The 7016-nt window shown below is 39.1% G+C and overlaps 1 pseudogene; it reads left to right on the top strand.

The window, feature by feature from the left end:
* Positions 1-7016, top strand: part of LOC112407825 (heat shock-related 70 kDa protein 2-like) — a 63752-nt pseudogene that overhangs the window by 5966 nt on the left and 50770 nt on the right.

The following is a 7016-nucleotide window of genomic DNA, read 5'->3' on the forward strand; positions in this document are numbered from 1 at the left end:
CTCGCTGCAACTAGAGAAAGCCCGCGCGCGCAGAAAAATATAAATAAATAAATTTATTTTTAAAAATCTAAAAAAAAATCACGATTGTATCTCTGACATTTCTCCCAAATTCATCCTCTCTTGTTCATGACTACTATCACACCTTCTTGGCTGAAGTCCCCGTTCTCTAAATGGACAGTGAGTGGCAACAGTCTCCTCACTGGCATGCCTACATATGCTATGGCTTCTAGCTAATCTATGCTGCCTACAGTATACTTTTAAAGCGTAAGTTTGGAACATGTTATTTGATTTCTTAAAATTTGTCACTGGCTTCCTACTCTCCTGACTGTTGCCCTTCTTAAATGGTGTAACTGAGACATTTCTCCCAATGAAAGAGTATGGACACATACTCCCATGAGTTCAGTGGTTGGAAAGGCCTGCTTATCTAAGTGTGAATTTTCTTTGAAGTTTCAAGATTTATCTTTGCGATGTGTGTAGATTCTGCACTCTATATGTCAATTGAATATAAGCATTTTCCTTATACTCTTTGTATAAAATTGATATTTCTGCAAGACACATCAAATTTGCACATGAGCTTCAAATATGCCACTGCACTGTCTTCCTTTTGTACCTCATTGCATTCAAGACTCTTTCATTGGTTCTAAGATTCTTCACCAGCTTGTCTCCTGTCCCCCAACACACACACACACACACACACACACACACACACACACACGCACACACACGCACACACACCCTAACCTTCCTTTTCTCTTTACCTTACCAGCCACACAGAAATTCTTAGTTGCGTTGTATCACAAGAACTCCCTCATGTTGCTATACTTTTCAAAACCATTATTTTCAATGGCTCTATGATATTTCATTGGCCATCCTCTACTGTTGAACATTTAGGTCTTTACAATTTAGAGAGGTTCTAAGTTATCTTCACGTGTGTGTGTGTGTGTGTATATGAATGATAAATTTCCAGAAATGCAATTACTAGGTCAAAAGCAATAAAGAACTTTGTGATTATTCATACTTATTTCCAAATTGCTTTCAAAAAGTAATGTAAAAGAGTACTGGCTTCTCTGCCCCTTACCCTTCTCAAAGTTCTTACTAGTACTGTGGATTAGCATATAAATTGACAGATCATAAGGGCTTCCCTGGCGGTCCAGTGGTTAGGACTCCATGCTTTCACTGCCAAGGGCCTGTGTTCAATCCCTGGGCGGGGAACTAAGATCCTGCAAGCCATACAGCCAGCCAAAAAATAATAACAATAACAGATCATAGCTTGTATCTCATCTTTGTTTTAGTGTATTTTCTGATTCTTTGGGTCATAATATATGTTTGTTTGGTATTTGTTTTTTGCTTTTTAGAAGTTGTTTAATTTCCTTTGCCCATGAGGCAGAGTAAAATGTGTGACCCAAAGTGTGCCATTTTGGCATGTGGATTGTTTTGAGTTGAAGACAATTAAGACCCAGCAGACTCAGGAACAGCTCTTTTTTTTTTTTTTAATTTTTTAAAATTTGTTTTCTGTTTTTTTTTTTAATTTTTATTGGAGTATAGTTGCTTTACAATGTTGTGTTAGTTTCTACTGTACAGCAAAGTGAATCAGCTATAGATATACATATATCCCCTCTTTTTTTGGATTTCCTTCCCATTTAGCTCACCACAGAGCACTGAGTAGAGTTCCCTGTGCTATACAGTAGGTTCTCATTAGTTATCTATTTTATACATAGTATCAATAGTGTATATATGTCAATCCCAATCTCCCAATTCATCCCACCACCTGCTTCCCCCATGGTGTCCGTACGTTTGTTCTCTACATCTGTGTCTTTATTTCTGCCTTGTAAATAAGATTGTCTATACCAATTTTTTCAGGTTCCACATATATGCATTAATATATGATATCTGTTCTTCTCTTTCTGACTTACTTCACTCTGTATGACAGTCTCTAGGCCCATCCACATCTCTACAAATGACCTAATTTCATTCCTTTTTATGGCTGAGTAATATTCCACTGTAAAAGCTCTTTACCTCTCCCTTAATTGCCTAAAAGAATTTAGATAGAGGGCCCATACCAGGAAGATAGCAAGTATCAATGATAACAGTTAATACCAGAAAGACTTATCTGCATGGAATGGAAACATCTGTTTACCAGCCTCAGTTGCCTGACTCTTTGGGTCTCCTGTCTTTGGGGATCCCATAAGTACAAAATTTGTTTTTCTCTAGTTAAGCTGTTTTATGTCAATTTGATTATTAGAACAGCCAAAGATCCTATAATGGAAGAATGGAAAACTTTTCCTGTCCTACAGTTTTGGCGCCCAGTGTGGGGCTCTACACTGGCTGGACGCTGCTCACTTTGGGGCTGCTGCAGCTGAGAGATCCTGGGACTGCTGACGGGAACCAACAGAAGGTAAGAATTCTTACCATGACGGTCTCTTAGATCTCTGCCTGCATGGTCTGGAGGAAGTGAGACTGGTAAGAGTCCTTTTCTCTCTCTAAATTTAGATTAGCAGGAGAAAATACTTGTGTGAACTAGTTTCTCAGGTATAGCAACTCTGGTAAAGATTTGTTATGAGTCCTCTTGTTTTCTATTGTTCCCTTTCCTCCCAGAGAAAGTCTTCGTTTTCCTTCGTCTCTGTCTTTTGTGACATTTGTCATACCGTTGGGTAGAACACAGGCATAGGTCCTATAAGCCTGTTGTTGAAGCTGGCCTCAGAAATTGGTAAGTTCATGCTTCCCACCAGATCGACATCTGTTTAGACAAACTTTGGAGTAGATCCCCTGTGTAGAACCAGATGAGATTTTCCTTTCACCTTGTTCTGTGTCCTGAGAGCTTGGCCTTATGACGAGTAAGAATATTGTCTCTGGTTTCCACCAGCCACAAGATGCAAGTACCAACTTCCATTTTGATGGCCAATTGAATCCACTGGGATTCTGAGATGCGAAGTCACACAGCATTCTCTTTGTTCGGCTGTGTCAGCTGTCAGGAGAACTTGTCATAAGGGGTCCTGGTCCACAGGGGACCTTTGTTGTCTCAACCTTCATTGCCCTGTAGTGCTGGAAAAGTCCCATTCCAGTAGCACCCACTGAATGTCACAGATTAGTGGGTCTGTGATTGGGGGTGTCTCACATTCTCATGGGCAGCTGCAGGCACTGCACTACACCATTCTTAGCACGTAACAGAAGTCTTTGCTTTCTTAGGCTAACCTGGGAATGAACTTTCTGGATCTTGTGAGGGCTGTATCTTTTGTACTTTCCTTTGAGATACCTCTTGGGTCCATGGTAAGCCATATAGAGGCTTATTGATTTGAGTCACTATTGAGATTAATATAAGATCCTAGCTGTCAATGGCCAGACTATGGATGCCTTGAATTGGCTATATTTGATAGAAAACAGTTTTTAGAGAGCTCTCATCGTAAGTATCTTATTTGTACCTATGGAAAGGCTGAATTAAAAAGTGGGCACATGGTGCTTCCCTGGTGGCACAGTGGTTGAGAGTCCACTTGCCGAGGCAGGGGACACGGGTTCGTGCCCCGGTCCGGGAAGATCCCACATGCCGCGGAGCGGCTGGGCCCGTGAGCCATGGCCGCTGAGCCTGCGCGTCTGGAGCCTGTGCTCGGCAACGGGAGAGGCCACAACAGTGAGAGGACCGCGTATCGCAAAAAACAAACAAACAAACAAACAAAGAAGTGGACACAGGAATATAATGGCTAGTCTTAGGGACTCCCTTAATAAGATGAAAGAACAGAAATTAGAACAGAAACTAAAGTCCACGTCCAATGCATATCGTCCTTCTTAAAATCCAGCCCCATCTCCTCAGCAAATTCCCTTAGCTCCCAAACTCCTCCACCTTCCCCAGAAAAATCCCTTAAAAACCCAGCTGCCTGTTTTAGCTTCCCTTTCCCTACAGGATTTACAGAGAGCACTCCAGCCTAATCTCTAGGCCCAGGGTATACAGTTTACTCATGTAAAGGGTGAAAACCATTAAGTAAATTTAGCAAAAACATGGGGATGGACAGTAAGACTCACTTTCTCTGCCAGCTTCAGGCCTTCCTGTGCAATGTTCTTTGTGGATGTATCCTGGATTGCCTACGACAAAGAATTCACATCCTCTGGACAGCAATAGATCTTTTAAATTGTACAGCCCTTTTACCTCCACTTTTAGACGATCCTACCAAATTTAGAGAGGAATTAGAAATATTAGTGGCCATTCACAACCCCACTCATAAGGACCTTAATTGGCTGCTGAAGGATATTTTTCCCAACCATAATTACACTATAGTTAACAGACAAGCCAGATGGCTTCCTGGGGGAAAACATCTCTCACAGAGGAAACCGATGACCAGAAATTCTCCCAGGCCCTCCTACAAATGATCAGGAAAGGAATCAGCTGGAAACCAATATTCATGGGCTTATAGGAGCAATAGTAAATACTTCCCCTCATCTAAGGTGGATTGGTCTAAGGTTAAATTGTACACGCAGAAAGAAAGACAGCATCCAAAGGCCTTTGTTGAATGCTTATATAGACTTTTCAACGCATACTGCATTAACCCCCAAAGTTCCAGAACATAGAAATCTTTCCATTTCTGCCTTAGTAGGAAATTTTCTCCCTGAAATAAAAAGGCAAATTCAAAATAGTATGGTTGGGTGGGCTAGTCAACCTCTAAGTATTACAATGGAAGCAGCTGTCCAATTCTTTGAAGGTAGCTTGCAGAAGTGAAGGAGGAAAAATGGAGTTAAAATCAACAATTCTTGGTTTGCAATTTGAATCATTAGAGGAACAAAAGCATAACTCTGAGAGGAACTCAAAGACCCCTCAGATCCTTTCCTATTTGCCTCCAGACATTTGCAGATATAAAAAATCAGGACACTGGAAGTGCAATTGTTGTGCATGTAAGAAAAAGAAAGAAAAATTTAAACAGTAATTACCCTAGACTTCTGATAGTGGACCAATATACCCCAAAAACGCCTAGGAGAAAACGTGTATTCTTTCTTTATCCCTTGAAGGTGTAAATCTTACCATGTCTTCGAAATATAAACACCCCAGGCAATATCTAAAACACTGCCCACACTTAACCTGAGACCGAAAAAAAACGAAAGAGAAGCTTTTTAAAATACAAACTGCTATAAAGGCTCCCTTGCCCAAATCTAGTCCACAAGACTCCATAAGATTACTTGTCAAAGGCAAATACAAATCCTAAAAGTCTTCTCTACAAATTGTAAAACGCTTTAGAAATTTGAGCTGGTAAACTTAACCTATTCCAACTGCCAGAAACATAATTTGGATCTAGTTGTGGTTTATAAACTAGTGAGTTTTGTATTATTGTACCTGATTCATGGCTAAAATTTTGGAGTGGAAGCTATAGGGTCTCTGTGTCTATCTGTGTGTTTACATGTCTACAGATGTATGTTACATATATGTGATATTTTACTACCTGTGGAAGGTATTCTCAAAATTAATTGGTAAGAGATTGCTACTTAATTGGCTTAACAATAAGCACTTATGAATTAAGTATTCCTAAAACTCAGAAATACAGAAACTAACCCAAATATTTTTCAACTTCATGTAGTATAATCTTTGGTAAATAAAAGCTAGTTTAAGTTTGGTTTAATTAACATAGGTATGCCTTCAGAGTTATCAGCATTAAATATGCAGATAGACAACTTTTATTCTACCTGAGTTTACTAGTGAAATAAGTTTATGTTATCTGTATTATAGAATTTGTCTGCAAGAACAGTAGCTTGGGATGATTGCTGACTTTGACTAGTGTCTAATAAAGTTTTCATGGGTAGTCTAAACATAAATGTAGGGAGGAAGTGATTTTAATAAATGTAAGTGGGATGAGAGTTTTTAGGTGAACTTTTCAACAGTAATTATGTTTTCTGATACGTTTTCTTAGTTTCTCAAATCTCTTTGGTAACTTACACCCTTAGAGTTTTTCTAAGTTAAGCTAAATGATGGAAATTCATTGAATTTAGATCACTTCCTAATAAGATAAAATGAAGAAACATTAATTACTGAACATAGGTTGATCTACTTTTGGTTTCTTATTACATTATCACAGAGAAACTAAATATATTTGGGTCTCATAGTAAACATGTGTTATGCCACATTGAAAATTTGTACTATGAGGAAGTGTATGCTTCTAGAAATTATGAAACTTAGTCACAGAACTTGCCAATATAAAGAATGCTGGTATAACAGGCAGTTCACAATTGCTTACTTCTTACTTTTCACCAGAAATTAAGGTTTCTAAGGTTTAAAAATTCTAATTCAAAATTTAATTAATGTGTATAATTAAAACGACTAGAAATAATAATGGAAACAAGTTTGTATATGAGGAAGGTAGGAATTTTTGTTTTGTTTTTTTTTGCGGTACGCAGGCCTCTCACTGTTGTGGCCTGTCCCGTTGCGGAGCACAGGCTCCGGACGCGCAGGCTCAGCGGCCATGGCTCACGGGCCCAGCCGCTCCGCGCCACGTGGGGTCTTCCCGGACCGGGGCACGAACCTGTGTCCCCTGCATGGGCAGGCGGACTCTCAACCACTGCACCACCAGGGAAGCCCGGTAGGATGTATTTTTGACTAAGAAGGTGTGAGGTATGGTGATGTGTTTTTGTTAAGGGAAAATGAAGTTAATTTGTCCTGATGTAAAACTGGTAATTTCACAGGGGGAAAGAGGATAATAAAGGACAAAATTGTATAGAAAGTTGGGAAGAGAGAGAAAAAGAGAGAATTTTACCTGTGTAGTCAAGTTGGCTAAAACTGAATTGCTATTATAAGGGTTTTTTAAATAAGCTTTAATATCAATAGTGTGCTTATGTAATTTTCCTTCATCTACCAAAAGGACAAGGGTATTTTTTTTTACTATTGGTCTGCTTTTGATAAGAGATTATAAAAGATTGTTTTTACCTTTTAAGTAATCTACCTAGAAAACAGAGATTCCGTGTTTTGTCAAAATAATTTTCTGTGTTTCATGTTGCCCTTTTCAGATCTTTGATTACCTAAGAAAACTAAGCCTTCTCTATTAAGA

Source organism: Neophocaena asiaeorientalis, unplaced genomic scaffold (genome assembly GCF_003031525.2).
Source record: "Neophocaena asiaeorientalis asiaeorientalis breed wild unplaced genomic scaffold, Neophocaena_asiaeorientalis_V1.1 scaffold1064, whole genome shotgun sequence".
NCBI lineage: Eukaryota > Metazoa > Chordata > Mammalia > Artiodactyla > Phocoenidae > Neophocaena > Neophocaena asiaeorientalis.